This window comes from Astyanax mexicanus, chromosome 10 (genome assembly GCF_023375975.1).
Source record: "Astyanax mexicanus isolate ESR-SI-001 chromosome 10, AstMex3_surface, whole genome shotgun sequence".
In the NCBI taxonomy this organism is placed as follows: domain Eukaryota; kingdom Metazoa; phylum Chordata; class Actinopteri; order Characiformes; family Acestrorhamphidae; genus Astyanax; species Astyanax mexicanus.
The window spans coordinates 9,976,336-9,991,689 of NC_064417.1; the positions used below are offsets into that span (position 1 = coordinate 9,976,336).

The following is a 15,354-nucleotide window of genomic DNA, read 5'->3' on the forward strand; positions in this document are numbered from 1 at the left end:
ATATATATATATATATATATATATATATATATATATATATATATATATATATAATCAATGCCAGGCTGCTTTGCCCCTGTTTGTGCAAATAAATGATTTTTAAGACCACCAGAGACAAAATTATGAAAATATGAAAATTGCAAAAAGTACACAACAACAATGTTAAATTCAAAGGATTTACAGTAAGATTTAAAGGCCTTTTTTTAGGGCAAATAAATGACAAGACTTGATAAGACATCCGCAAACCGTGAATAGGTGTCTATACACAGGAACGTCGCTATAGCCCCTTTTTAGGGATGTTTTAATTGTTTTTACAGAAGTGTCTCTCTAATATGTTAAAAATATTAAAATCTTAAAGTATACTACAATTAAAGAATTTTAGTAACGAAATCAATCTCCCCACGCAGCGCGAAAGATCTGATCCACTTTGTCTCGGAGCCGCGTCAAGAAAAATGCATACACGCACGCAAAATTAAACAGCGCTTTTTTAAGCTAATGATCCAGGCTGTCCAGCATTTAGACTGGAGTGAGTTAGGCTAGCTGTGGTGCTGTTGGTCAGTTTGTGTGTTTATAATAAATACAGTGTATTGTACTGCCTGTATGTGTATCAGCTAATTGATGTTACATAATAATAGAATATGATGAGATAAGTTGACACTCATAATGTGCGTGGGGCTTGCCAATGAGTTTGGATATTGAATAGATTTTCCAAAGTAAAGAGCCAGATTAATAATTTAATGAAGGTTTCTAAGCGACTGAAGTAAATATAATATAATAATAAATATAAATATAATAAATATGTAACTTGTAAGTCTATGTCTGTAAATGACATTACTTGTTTCCTTATGGAAATAGAAAAATTACCGGATCTGCTGAAGCATAAAAACTAATATTAATAATATTATGCATAAACAACAACAAAACAATAATATTCATAGTAAATTAAGAATAATTTACATCTTATAATAATAATAATAATAATAATATATAATTATAATATATAATTTTATATAATATAATATATATATAATATATTATAATTATACTGTATAATTATAATATTATAATAAGAATAGAAATAAGAATAATCAGCTTCCTAATATAATTTGTAACTAATTTAATAAATTAATAAATTCATTTATTGAAACCCTGATGTTTTTGCAACAATAGGGTTCTTCGTGTGTGATATACTGACAAGGAATTTCCGTCTGGATAAAAAAAAAAAGTGGGGAGCTGCACAGCATTTTGCTTTCACCTAAACCTAGAGTTTATTTTTACATTGATACAGCATAAATATTACACTAATAAAAGGCATGAGCACCAGCGGGAATGTCTATAGATGGTATATTGTTAATTGTGTCTGAAGAGCTCAGGAGCTCGGATCTGCAGTGAATTGCTTTAGACTGAGTCTCTCTGTAAGAGCATTGGCTGAACAGAGTTTAAATGTATTGGCTTTCAAAACTGGAAGGTGGAGCTCATTATCTTATTATTAAACGCCGCTTTTTACGCCGCTTTTTACGCCGTCTCATTGCACTGAGACGGCGCGCCAAAAGGGTCGAAAAACGCCGTGGGAAACGGCGTCTTCTGTGCTTTTAGCGGCGTTTTTAACGGCGTCGTGAAATCATACGGCGTATATTACGGCGTCTTGAAATCATACGGCGTATATTACGGCGTAAAACCCACACAGAACGCCGTATTTTACGCCGTTCTTTTCGATAAAAGGCGTCTGGTCCAGGCGTTTTTTGGGCCTTTTGGCGTTCCATACCCCTCCGCTCAGATAACAGCCACGCCTGAACAGAGGCTTCGCTTCTGATTGGCTGTGAGTCTCCGCGTCATGACCAATGAGAGTCGCAGCCTCTGTTTAGAAGGAGTGGCTGTTCTGCAGCAGAGGGGGGCAACGCGGCAGCGGTGTCTCTGAAACAAATCACAGGCCTTAACTAACCTTAAAAATACGGGACAAATCGCGTCCCGGATCAATTCAATACGTAACGCGTATTTTACTGCCCAAATACGGGACGATTACAGATTTTAAGGGACGGTTGGTAACCCTAGCGCTGCTGCTAACCGCATCTAGCGCTGCTGCTAATCGTGTCTAGCGCTGCTGCTAATCACGTCTAGCGCTGCTGATAACCGCGTCTGGCGCTGCTTATAACCGCGTCTAACGCTGCTGCTAACCGCATCTAGCGCTGCTGATACCCGAGTCTAGCGCTGCAGCTAACCGCATCTAGCGCTGCTGCTAATCGCGTCTATCGCTGCTGCTAATCACGTTTAGCGCTGCTAATAACCGCGTCTGGCGCTGCTTATAACCGAGTCTAAAGCTGCTGATAACCAAATCTAGCGCTGCTGCTAACCGCATCTAGCGCTGCTGATAACTGAGTCTAGTACTGCTGCTAACCGCATCTAGCGCTGCTGCTAATCGTGTCTAGCGCTGCTGATAACCGCATCTATCGCTGCTGCTAATCACGTCTAACGCTGCTGATAACCGAGTGTAGCGCTGCTGCTTATCACATCTAGCACTGCTGATTACCAAATCTAGCGCTGCTGCTAACCGCATCTAGCACTGCTGCTAATCACGTCTAGCGCTGCTGATAACCGCTTCTGGCGCTGATTATAACTGAGTCTAGCGCTGCTGAAAACCAAATCTAGCGCTGCTTCTAACCGCATCTAGCGCTGCTGATAACTGAGTCTAGCGCTGCTGATAACCGCGTTTAGCGCTGCTGCTAATCATGTCTAGTGCTGCTGATAACCGAGCCTGATTTTTGTGCTTCTAGCGAACTTAAACATGAACTAGCTTGTTTGTGTTTTGCCATTTAGCACAAGGTCACAATAATGTGTGGTAAAAACTCTACTTATACTTTCGTGGCCAGCAACATCTTATTTGTATAAAAGTGACATAACCGAGTGTAGTGCTGCTGCTAACTGCATCTAGCGCTGCTGATAACCGAGTCTAGCATTGCTGCTAACCGCATCTAGCGCTGCTGATAACCGAGTCTAGCGTTGCTGCTAACTGCATCTAGCTCTGCTGATAACCGAGTCTAGCTCTGCTGATAACCGAGTCTAGCTCTGCTGATAACCGAGTCTAGCGCTGCTGATAACCGAGTCTAGCTCTGCTGATAACCGAGTCTAGCGCTGCTGATAACCGAGTCTAGCTCTGCTGATAACCGAGTCTAGCTCTGCTGATAAACGAGTCTAGCATTGCTGCTAACCGCATCTAGCGCTGCTGATAACCGAGTCTAGCGTTGCTGCTAACCGCATCTAGCTCTGCTGATAACCGAGTCTAGCGCTGCTGATAACCGAGTCTAGCTCTGCTGATAACCGAGTCTAGCTCTGCTGATAACCGAGTCTAGCTCTGCTGATAAACGAGTCTAGCGCTGCTGATAACCGAGTCTAGCGCTGCTGATAACCGAGTCTAGCGCTGCTAACCGCCTCTAGCTCTGCTGATAACCGAGTCTAGCGTTGCTGCTAACCACATCTAGCTCTGCTGATAACCGAGTCTAGCTCTGCTGATAACCGAGTCTAGCGCTGCTGATAACCGAGTCTAGCTCTGCTGATAACCGAGTCTAGCGCTGCTGCTAACGAGTCTAGCATTGCTGCTAACCGAGTCTAGCGCTGCTGATAACCGAGTCTAGCGCTGCTGATAACCGAGTCTAGCGCTGCTGATAACGAGTCTAGCGCTGCTGATAACCGAGTCTAGCACTGCTGATAACCGAGTCTAGCTCTGCTGCTAACCGTGTCTAGCTCTGCAGTTAATCGCGTCTAGCGCTGCTGCTAACCGAGTCTAGCGTTGCTGATAACCGCCTCTATATGATAAATTGCCCACTAGGTGTGAGTGTGTGAGTAACTGTGTCTGTGTGTCTGTCTGCCCAGCGATGGCTTGGCGGTCTGCCCAGGGTGTATCCTGCCTTCCTCCCGATGCCGTCTCCAGAACCCGGTATCTCAGCAAATTAACAGTGTACAGTTTATTGTGACCTAAATAGGCATGCCATCAATAAGACACTATTCTTAAGGTAATCTTATAAATAATCAAATAGTAAAAAAGAGAAAATCAAACTAGCTAAGTCAGAAATATTATGTAGTTTATATGAATTAGATGTGGAAGGTTTGATAGTAACAGACAAAACTACATTGGAATTTGGCACTATTTACATTTGGTTACCCCTGGCCACCATGGGGCACCTTCAATCCCAATAGGAGCAGAAAAAGTGTCCCCCCAGAATCTCTCCCAAAGTCCAGAAATATCACATTTAGGTTATCTCCGACATTTCTTCACTTAGACCATTTTTTATACTGAGACCAGTAAAATGATCATAAACATGTTCACATTTCATATAAACAAGATACATTTCAGATGAAATTTGAAATGAGGTCCTTTTAGTAGACCTGGTCAAGCAAAAGGTGTTAATGCAATGTAACCAGGCCCATCTGTGAGGGTTCAGGGGTTTAATTCAATTTAAAGCTGATGTCCATAAGGTTTGATACTTGGGGGCCCTTTCTGGTGAGAATTCAAGGTTGTGTTCAGTCAGAGAGAGAGAGAGAGAGAGAGAGAGAGAGAGTGCGCTCAGTCAGAAACTGCTGAGGGAAATGTCTTCAGAGGATATAAAAGTTATCATACAAGGTTGTCAGTTTTGTCAGTGTAAATGATTGAGTTACTGAGCTCTGAGTTTCCTCTTCTGAAGTCTCCATTGCTCCACCAGCTGCTCGCGTTCAGTAAAACTGAGTCGGATCCTCTTTTAGAGGCTGTACATGTGACATGAGTACGCAAGGACGCGTGATGTGGCCAGAAGAACTCCTGTGAAAAGCGATCTGATACCTCAGTTTTTAGAATGAATACATTATTAGCCTTAGCAGGGATGATCGTTCCAGCACACTCATACCATTAAGTACAATATTTTACCTGTTCGTCATTCAGAAACGCTTCTGCTTTTAGTTTAGAAACAAAATAATACGGACTGCCACGAACATGTCCAGGCTTCTTTATGCTTGTCTAAATGTACTGTTGTCCAAGGTGATCAGCGGAGGTGTGCAGAGACAATTAACGTAACCAATAAAATAGACTTGCATAATAAAACAGCCATAATACCTGTAAAAACACCAACCTATTTGATCTGCAGCTCTTTGTCTCCCTCTTGTGATCATGCTCAGTAAAAGAGAAAGAAAGCCCCAACCCGTGTGTGTGTGTGTGTGTGTGTGTGTGTGTGCGTGTGTGTGTGTGTGTGTGTGTGTGTGTGTGTGTGTGTGACACATCATGGTTATGTTCATTGATCTGTACCTGTGCGGAAGAGTTGAAAAGACAGCTGAACATCCAGGTGAGTCCAGAACACATCACTGCTGCTCTTTGTCTTCCTGTACAGCAAAATCTTTAATTATGGTTCAAATATCCTACCTTGTTCTTCATATTTCTATTAATTTTCTAGAGTATTGAAAGAAAAGGTTTTTTGCTGGTTACATAATATATCTATAATAAAATATCCTTATATAAGGCATATTTGGTGAATATAACTTTTTTCACTTTTTTTTTCACATCAGTGTACACAGACATACTAGAAATACTATGACCGCATCATATCCACTGATCATATAGGACACTTTATAAGTACAGATTGTAGTTCTGTATCTGTTTCTCTGCATATTTTATTATCATGTATACATCCTATAGATATGGAGTTTTTTTTTTTTTATAATAGCCACCTATTCTTATTTGGTAACATTATTAGAAATTTTTATGCACTGAAGTGATTTGGACTTAAATAAATGTGTCTCTACAAATGTAGAGGTGGTCTAGAAGTACAAGCATTTTTTCTGACTAGAAAAGTGCTCTCAGAGTTTTTCGATATTAACACTAAAAGAACAATGTGCAAATTTCACCCAAACAGTAAAAGGAAGGGTGTGCTCACTCTGTGCTGGCTACCATCCTCCGTTCAAAAGTTATTAGTGCCGAAAAGTCGAATCTTAAAATAATACTAACTTTACCGTGGTCAAACACAAACACACAGGATGCTGCTCAATTCACTAACTTCGTCAGTCGTCTTGCAGGAATACACCATGGTATGCACCACAAAGTCAGTTGTGCTCTCTCTGTATCTATAAGCTTAGCTGCAGGGCACGTCATGTTGGCACGTTAGGGCAGTGAGTAGGGTTCCCACTTTTCAGAATTTAAAATAAGGGAAGCCCACCATGGCTCCTTTGGGCCATGTCACCACAGCCCTGACACCTGTGAGACGGGACACCAACTACAGTGGTATGTTTTATTTTGTGCTGGTGTTTTTAGTAAACCACTATATTTTGTGCAATGATCACTGGACACTGTATTTTTTCTATAACTATTTTGACATAAAATACACAGAAATCTGTACAAAAGTTTTAAAACTAAGAAATAATTTCTCAGATATTTTCTGTACAGGTAAATACAGTTGATAAGAGAAAACTTTTGTCTGTAATTAACCGGTGCAGCAGCACTCAGAGGAGCAGAGCAAAGGGAGAAGGGGTTTAGTGTTGATCTGTGTGTGACAAAAATGTGGATTGGACATTTATGGAAATACGGAACAAATCCTCAACATTTACTTGCCAAATAAACAACTAGTCCGTACTTTACGGGAAGGGTTGCAACCCCTTACAATGAGGGCACGTCTATGTGGATCATGTGACCAATCAAGGGTAGATCAAAATTATTATTATTTTGGGCCATACAGACAGACTTTCACACATACACTTACAAATTGACAAAAGGGCAGAAAGGGCCAAAGCGGCAGGTGCTCCAGGGAGAAATTGGACACCCTACAGTCTTACCATACACTGTGTATAGCTGGACAGAGCATCGTCTTTTAAAATTGAAGCCACCACTGGTGGCTCGGGCGCCCTCTGCTGTTTGGTTGCAGAAAGCTGTGTAAATCCACCCATCCCCATGGGTTTCAATGGCAAAACAGACAACTTTCAATCACGTTTTTTTCCAATATACTGTAATTCTACCTCCACTATTTAAATGCAACAGCTAGTGTAACCTCTGTTCATGTTGTCAAATTTGTATATCCCCACAGAATTTGTTTTTTAAAACGTTATTTAGATCTATTAAAAAAGGTGTGGTTATTGTAAAAGGGCTGAGTTACAGCCCTTTTACATGGGATCACCCCATTGGCCGGGGTGGGACCAATAACTGTATGCCTGTGGGACCAGCCTGTGACCTACTGTGTGAGCTCTGTGGAGGCAGCCCTCAGGGGTGGGATTATTCAAATGAGTAGGCTGTCTCTCCACAGTCTTTCTCCCTCCTCTGGTTCCAAAATTGCTGTACTTGATTTTGCTCCTTCAAGTTATTATAACTGTGAGCAAAAGCATTTTTTTCTGTAGGTGTAAATTATCATACAACACCCCTTTACAAAACTGTTTCAATCAAGTATACAAGCATATTAAATATAAAGTGGCATTTACAAAATTACAAAATTTATACATCACTGGAAAGCCACAGTTATATCAGGTATTCGTACACAATTTCTCATTCTTCAGCCAAGAGCAGCGTAATCTATAAGCTACAGTCTTTTCTTTTACTTTAGCAAAATAATAATAATAAAGTGGCCCGGGAAGGTACAGTATATTCAGAAGGATTATTCACACTGAATTGTTCTTTGCTCAAGCCTGTACTGACCTTACAGCCTCTTGTTCTCAGATGCCTAAACAGTAGAGGTGTGAGGGGACACAGTGCAGGATGGACAAGGGTTTGTTTTGCTTTCTGCTTTCAGGTCCCTCAGCCTCAGTATTTACACTGCTGGAGACCACCTGGATCTAAATGGGCTGATGATCCCCCAGGATTTAACAGATAATAAATATTCAGAGTAGTGGAACAGCAGTAAATGGATCCATGTGTATGAGTTACCAATGTTGCTCAATAGTCTACTTCTACATTAGGCATGGCTTTTTTCTGTTTTAGGTTTTTATTTTTTAAAATTAAGCATTTAAAATTTTACTCATTCAGTAGAATTTTAGCTAAGAAGCAAATGAATGAATGAATAATTGGTATAGACTTAAAAGCTCCCTGTAATGAATATCAGTCAGTAACAGATGCTGTAAATACTGTATATCCCACTAGACTAAATTATTACAGCTGCACATTTACCAAAACATTTAAAGACTATTACAGAGGACACTCACACATTGTCAGAGATTACGTTCAGGAGATTATAGACTATTCTAATATGCCCTAAAGAGTAAGTACAATTTTACATTAATAGCTAAAATATGTTACTCTGAGATGATAAAATATACCAGCCCTCAATAAAATGCTAACAGAAAACTGGCAATGCTAACTGATTTCTGAGCTAAACTCAACTAAACTCAATTAATTGGTAATTCATTTTTCCGTTGATGACAGCAATCCTTCCAGGCCCTGAGGCAGCAAAGCAGCCCCAAACCATGATGCCCCTCTGCCATATTTCACAGTTGGGATGAGGTTTTGATGATGGTGTGCTGTGCCTTCTTTTCTCCACACATAGCGTTTTGTGTTCCTTCCAAAAAACTTAATTTTGGTATAATACAATCTTACTGTGTTACAACTAAAGTAATTACTAAGTCATGAAGTAAACAAATTTTAACAATGGTTTAGTTAAAATGTTTTCCCCTGTTTATTTTCAAAGGTATTAGGAAAACATTGTATGACACATGAGAACAACACAGAAAAGCTTGTGTGTGTCCACTCTGCCATGACAACATACATGACATTATGGACAATTTTACAAAAAAACCCTTTGATTTCTAAACAGTTACAAACATGTTGAATTATTCATGACTTTTAGTTTTGAAGACACTTTTTGATGTTCTATAAATATTTTAATTACAATGCTAGGTTGGACAATTAGGGAATTCTTGACAGCAGTGTATTACTGGGATCTGTAAATTTCTACTGTAGGTTGTGTGTTTTTGGAGCAGTGGGCTTTTTTCAGTATTACAGACTTGGACCAAGCTAAAGCAGCTAGTGATGCATAAATCTAGCTAACTAGCTAACTGTAGACAAAATTACAGTGGTATGAAAAAGTTTGGCCACCCCTGATAATTTTCGTGATATATTAGAGGGTGTTTATGTGGTCCCTCTTGGTGGGAAACTATTTTTTGTGTTATGTAAAGGTCTTAATCCATCGTTTTAAAATTCATTTTTTTTTATTTCTAGTTGTGGTCTCTTCGATTTAGCCCTGCTTTAGATCTCTGAAATCAAGGTCTCTGAAGAAAGAGAGATGTTTTGGCTCTTGTTCATAAATATTAATACATGCAAATATATCACCTCTGATTGGCTAACAGTACTGCAGCAGAGAACGCCTACCTAAAAGACAAAATGTTTTCAGAGACACAGTTAAATTTAACCCTTAAACTTTACTTAACGTCAGAATCGAGCGGCCCGGTGGCCAAGAAATGTTATCGACCCCGCGAGCCGAGACCAGACTGCCTGCCCCGCAGCATTAATAACGTTTCTTATAGCTAAACTAACGCTAATAAACTCTTACCCTAGACTTGGCCATTCGGTGCTTGGGCAGGTTCACCACTCCGAAGCCCCAGAGTCTGCACTACATCATAAAATCTTACGCGAACAATGCCCGCTTTGACCGGTGTTCTGTCAAATTGTGCTATCTGGTTAAACCGTGCTTCCCTAGTCTTTATTTAGGGTCTTGGTAAAATGTGGAATCATTTAAAATTCAAACAATAAAATTAAACTGATTTAAACCTATAGTTACACAAGATAGTTACGCTAACTAGCTCTGTAAACCAAAGCTGTAAGCTCCCTCTGTGGGCAGTCCTGAGCCGAGGTGGGAGAGGCCATGAACTCACTTTTTGACGTCATCATTTTACATCTCTCTGATCAACTCGTATTTCTGAGGATTTTCTTTTATAAGCTACTGCATACAGTAAAGGCTGAGAAACAGTTTCACATGCACCAACATCTACAACTCAGAGAGACCTATAGTATTTCACAAAGAACTAGAAGTCTAAAGTTAACAAAGAAGTCTAAAGTTAATGCTTAGTGAACCAGGGGAGAGAGAAGGGCTGGCCATCAACATTATCTGATAACATAAATAGTTCTTTTTTTTTCATGGGACAGTGCTAAACTAGGCTAGCTTAGGCTAATCAAAGGTTAACTATGCTGCTACTGTGAGCTAGAGTTTTTTTTACTTGAATTTCTTGCTTTTTAATGTGTTGAAGAGCATCATTTGTAAAGTTGTGAAGATGTATAGTTGGTATACAATGAATAGCTCTATTTGAGTAATGTTCTAATCCATATTATGGCAAAAACTACTCAACTAATTAAATAGAAAAAATATTTTAAGAAATGAAAGTTAGTAATTTCGAAACATTTCAAGAACTTTGAAAGTATCAAAGACCATCAGAAATATTATAATGAAACTGGCTCTCATCAGAAACATTTAACACTTTTAGTTTAGTTAACCACAAGATTCCTTATGTATTTTTTCATAGTCTGGATGACTTCATGGAGGAAAAAATAAATAAATAAAAACATTGAAGAAGAAGGTGTGTCAAAACCTTTGACTGGTTCTGTATTGCCAGCCCTTGCTCTGGCCCAGAATGTTCAGCTTAATGTGAGTGCAGACCAGCGGGGGGGTGGGGAGGTCATTGGGGCCTTGTGTGAGTACACCCTGAGAGCTTTCTAAACTGATTAAAGTGTCTGATTTGAAGCTGAATCTCTTAATTGCTTAATTTATTTTATTTACTCTGCTCGTTTAGTTGGAGTGTGTAACTCATGCTGCTGCAGGATCTCAGTTTCCCATCAGGGATAAAAAAAAAAAGTAGGAACAGGCTGGAGAAACAGGCGCTTGCATTACCAGCCGTGGCCACTAGGTGACAGACACACAGTACCTCTCTACAGACTGGTCAGCAGGAGAGCGGGAGCAGCTGTGGGTATATATATTTTCCGTAGGAAAAAAGCAGCAGACTCCACCTTAAATCCAGCCCAAGAATTTGTTCCAATTGTCTGAGCTGCTCTACTTTCTACACTCCTGGGGTAGGTTTCTGTAATTTCTGGACCTAGATTTGACTTATTTGAGCAGAATTACATTGTTTTCTATCCATATGAGTCCATTCCCACCACCTAAAAAAAAAATAATAATACAGCACATTTTTTTATTATTATTAAATCAATCAATCAACCTTTATTTTCACTCAGGGAACAACATTGAGGGTGACCCTCATTTACAATGTTGTCAATGTTACAGTGTTACAAACTGCTATCTTAATATTTTGAGATACTAAGTCATTATTTTGAGATACTATCTCAATATTTTGAGATAATAAGTCATTATTTTGAGATACTATCTCAATATTTTGAGATAGTAAGTAATTATTTTGATATACTATCTCCATATTTTGAGATAATAAGTCATTATTTTGAGAAACTATCTCAATATTTTGAGATAGTAAGTAATTATTTTGAGACACTATCTCAATATTTTGAGATACTAAATCATTATTTTGAGAGAGAATATCAATATTTTGAGACACTAAGTCATTATTTTGAGATACTATCTCATCATTTTAAGATACTAGTAGACTGTACGGAGACAGAAGCAGGTAAGACAGAGACGCAAAATGAGTACTATTATTGAGGACTACTTCAGATGTGGATTCACAAATGATGAAATATTGGTGTTTTTAGAGGAATCACACAAAATCAAAAGAAGAGATTAATTTAATAACACACTGGACTTCTATTTTAGTGTGTTGAAGAGTGTGGCTGTGGCTCCGACTATGCAGTATGTAATGTATGTGTCACCACTTGAATAATTAGGCCGAACAGAGATGTGGAACAAAATTAGTCTTTATAGACCACTGAAGTCGTGCGTCATTCTGTAGTCCTCGTACGGCTTCCGTGTCTAAGCGTTTTTTCCCTATGAGAAAAATGAAATAGGGTTTTCAAAAACCCGCCTCTATCACATTCTGTGGTAATTAAATCTGTTCAGACCCCTTTACGTTTTATTCTGTGTACATTTTACACCTGAACATCACTGGATCCTCTGAATTACGAGATCGTTTAAGAGTCGTACTGAGAAAAATGCTAGCATTAAGCTAATGCTACAGAGTGAAATGACCTCCCAGCACGGCAGCAGAGATCAGCGGGGGACTATTTTAGGCGCAACACCAACAAAAACTCCGGCCGTAAATTAGTAGCATATTACACACAGCTGATTCAACTAATGAACTTACTGCCCTTACTGAGGAGAGCTGAGAGCGTCACAGCATAAAATCACTAAAACAGGTCAGTGATACTCCAGAACCAGCTGTAACACGTTTAACATTTACCGTCTTTAATTATGCAGTGAAATATATGTGTGTTTCTGGTTCGTGGTCGCCTCAGTGAGGGCAGGTAGTTCATTAGTTAGTTGTTAGTTGATTATTTGGGTCAGGTGTTGTAATTAGTATAAACTAATGACCATAATTAAATACTAAACCCTTCGGGGAAGCGCTGCTGAACTTTCTCTTATTATCTGCCTTTTAAAGCCCTAACACAGACTACCCTCCTCAACATTACTGAAAGAGTTTTCACCTGTTTAAATGCTTTAATGATCATCTATGAAGACGCATAATAATCTAAAACACGATCTGACCAGAGTTCACTGGTGTACTGCAGAATCCAGTCCGGGGTCATTTCCAGCCGCTGTGCTGTGACGTCACTTAAGCTTCAAGTTAGCATTTTTCTAATTACTACCCTTAAATGATCTCGAAATTCAGAGGATCCAGTGATATTTAAGAGGTAAATATTAACAAAAAAAATAAATTTTAACATATTTATTTACCACAGAATGTGACAGAGGCCAGTTTTTAAAAAGCCATTAAGATTTCGCATTTACTTGAACCACTTAGACACGGAACCCCAAATATGGGCATAAACAACATGGTGCTGACTACAAAATGACGACAGGACTTCAGTGGTCTATTGTTACAGCAGAACACAGTTCACTCCACACAGTCACTGCTGTCTTACTCTCCCCTCTCTACTCTTCTCTCTTCACCCACTCAGCTCCCCCTAGTGGTTCTCAAGACACCACAGTATGGTAGCCTCACTTCCCAAAAGCATACACACTTGCTATCTCAAAATAATAACTTACTATCTCAAAATATTGAGATAGTATCTCAAAAATGTACTTAGTATCTTAAAATATTGAGATAGTATCTCAAAATAAGGACTTAGTATCTCAAAATAATGACTTAGTATTTCAAAATATTGAGATAGCAGTTTACTTAATAATAACTTAAAACATGTGCTGGATTATATTTATTTTTATTTATTTAGTTTTTTGATTGTTAGATCACATGTTTCTAAACAAAGCTGTGTTTATCAAAATACTTGACACAATTCCAAAAACCACACCCCATAGCAAAATACCTCATACGCAAAAATAAAAATATATTGCAAAATGAAGCCCTGCAACCGAAAATACATATAGCATAAATAGCTTCAAACATTTTATTCATATTACCAGATTTCTGTCTAATCAACTATACACTGTTAATAATAAAAAACACCTTTAGTAAGCTTTGCCAAATTACTAAAATTGTTCAAATTGTAAAAAAATTCTTCAGATGTTGTTTACATGCACAGAAATATCATGTGTCAGCATGTCAATATGTCAGTGAAACATATGCACCGCAGATATATTTACACTGGAGTGAGCAAAAATCTGAAACTGAAAAACAATAAAGCATTGAGGTGTTTGGCCAGGTGGCATATATATTGGCCGATTAACTTATGTAATTTAGAATGACAGTGTTTTAACATGGAAACATGTGACTTTATGTCAGATTGTTGTGTCTTATACAGAGAACCGCCATTTTTAATTGTAAAATGTGTGTGAAGCAGTAAATCTGTTTAGAGTGTTGGAGATAATTGTGCTACGAATGTCATGTAAGCGTGTTAACAATTGGAAAAATGGAAATTGAAAATGGAAAAAATTGTAATAACCCCCACCCCCATCAACAGAGGCTGTGTGGGTGTGTGTATGTGTGTGATATTGTGTGTGTGAGACAGATCAATATTACTAAATTATTCAAATGTGAACTCTCTGTGAGCTCAGATCGGGGTTTACACACTGACGCATGCACTTCCTGAAGGGGTCCATGGGGGTTTAATACCCCAACATCAATGGAATCAATAGAGATTTTTCAAATGTATTTCATAGGATGTTCAAAAACATTTAATGTAATAACAATTAAAATTCAGTGTTCAGTGTGTGCGTGCTTACAGTGAGGGAGGTCAGGCTTCCCCACAGGAGAACCCCAATATACTGCTGACTGTGCTGGGAATATAAATGTGTGTGTGTGTGTGTGTGAGAGCATGCATGTTATCCTTGTGTGTGTTTGTGTGTGTGTTTTGCGTATGTGTGTGTGTGTGTGTTATGCGTATGTGTGAGGGAAGGCCTCCCATATCCCATACCCTTTGATTAGCATTCACACCTCGTACAGACTGCATCAAGGAACTCTCCCTCTCTCTCCCTCTCTCTCTCTCTCTCTCTCTCTCTGCTATTACTATATCTCATTCTCCATCTTTCGCCTTTTTTGCTTCACTCTCTTCTCTCATTTTACCTTTGTCTTCTCTTTCTTCATCCCATCTTTCTTTTCTTTTCTCTATCACCAATCTTCCTTTCTCTCTCTCTCTCTCTCTCTCTCTCTCTTTCTCTCAGATCAGGTCTCTCCAGCACAGCAGACTGAACGAGCACCTCCTGGAAGAGTTCCAAAGATTAAGGTAAAGATTTCTTCCTCTTTGGTCATTTGGATGGAGTTCTCTCTCTCTCTGATACACACATGCACACGCACATACACACACACACACTCACTAAATGAGAAATATAAGTGCTTCTTTGCAGGCTGGGAGGAGTTGATGTGCGTGTTGCAGTTCATTTGATTTATTACACATATATTATGGTTACCTTTCAGCCCCAGCATGATTAATACACACACCTGTAGCATGGAGTCACAGCATGTTAAACTGCTTGTTCCTCACCCAACACATTGAAGGGGGAATCAGAGTCAGTCTGCAGCTCTGTAGTTGGACGGGGGGGTTTGGGACTTATTGGGCTCTATTTTAGTGATCTATATGCAAGACGTTAGCTAATTGTGCATCGTGCAGCTGGATTTAAGGCGTGTTGGTATGTTATTGGTATCGTGCAATAACTACACCTTGTGCAGCTTTTAATTAATCATGGGTGTGTTTTGAGCATCGGTGTGTCACTTGCCATTCCCTATAAGAGCTAGGTGCGCTCTGACTGTGACTTATTGGTATCTTAACAGTGCAGCGCTTTGTGCGTTTAAGGAGAGGAAACTGTAATTTTTTTTCACATTGACTGATTTATTAAAGTAATATTTTCTTTA

At 39.0% G+C, this 15,354-nt stretch overlaps 1 protein-coding gene across 1 annotated transcript in view; it reads left to right on the top strand.

Annotated features, from left to right (window-relative positions):
* Nucleotides 1-14,645: 14,645 nt before the first annotated feature.
* sv2bb (synaptic vesicle glycoprotein 2Bb) overlaps nucleotides 14,646-15,354 on the top strand; it is a 104,430-nt gene continuing 103,721 nt past the window's right edge. The window contains exon 1 of the mRNA XM_022683975.2: nucleotides 14,646-14,728. The gene's annotated coding sequence lies outside the window, so the exon portion shown is untranslated. The remainder of the gene's footprint in view (nucleotides 14,729-15,354) is intronic.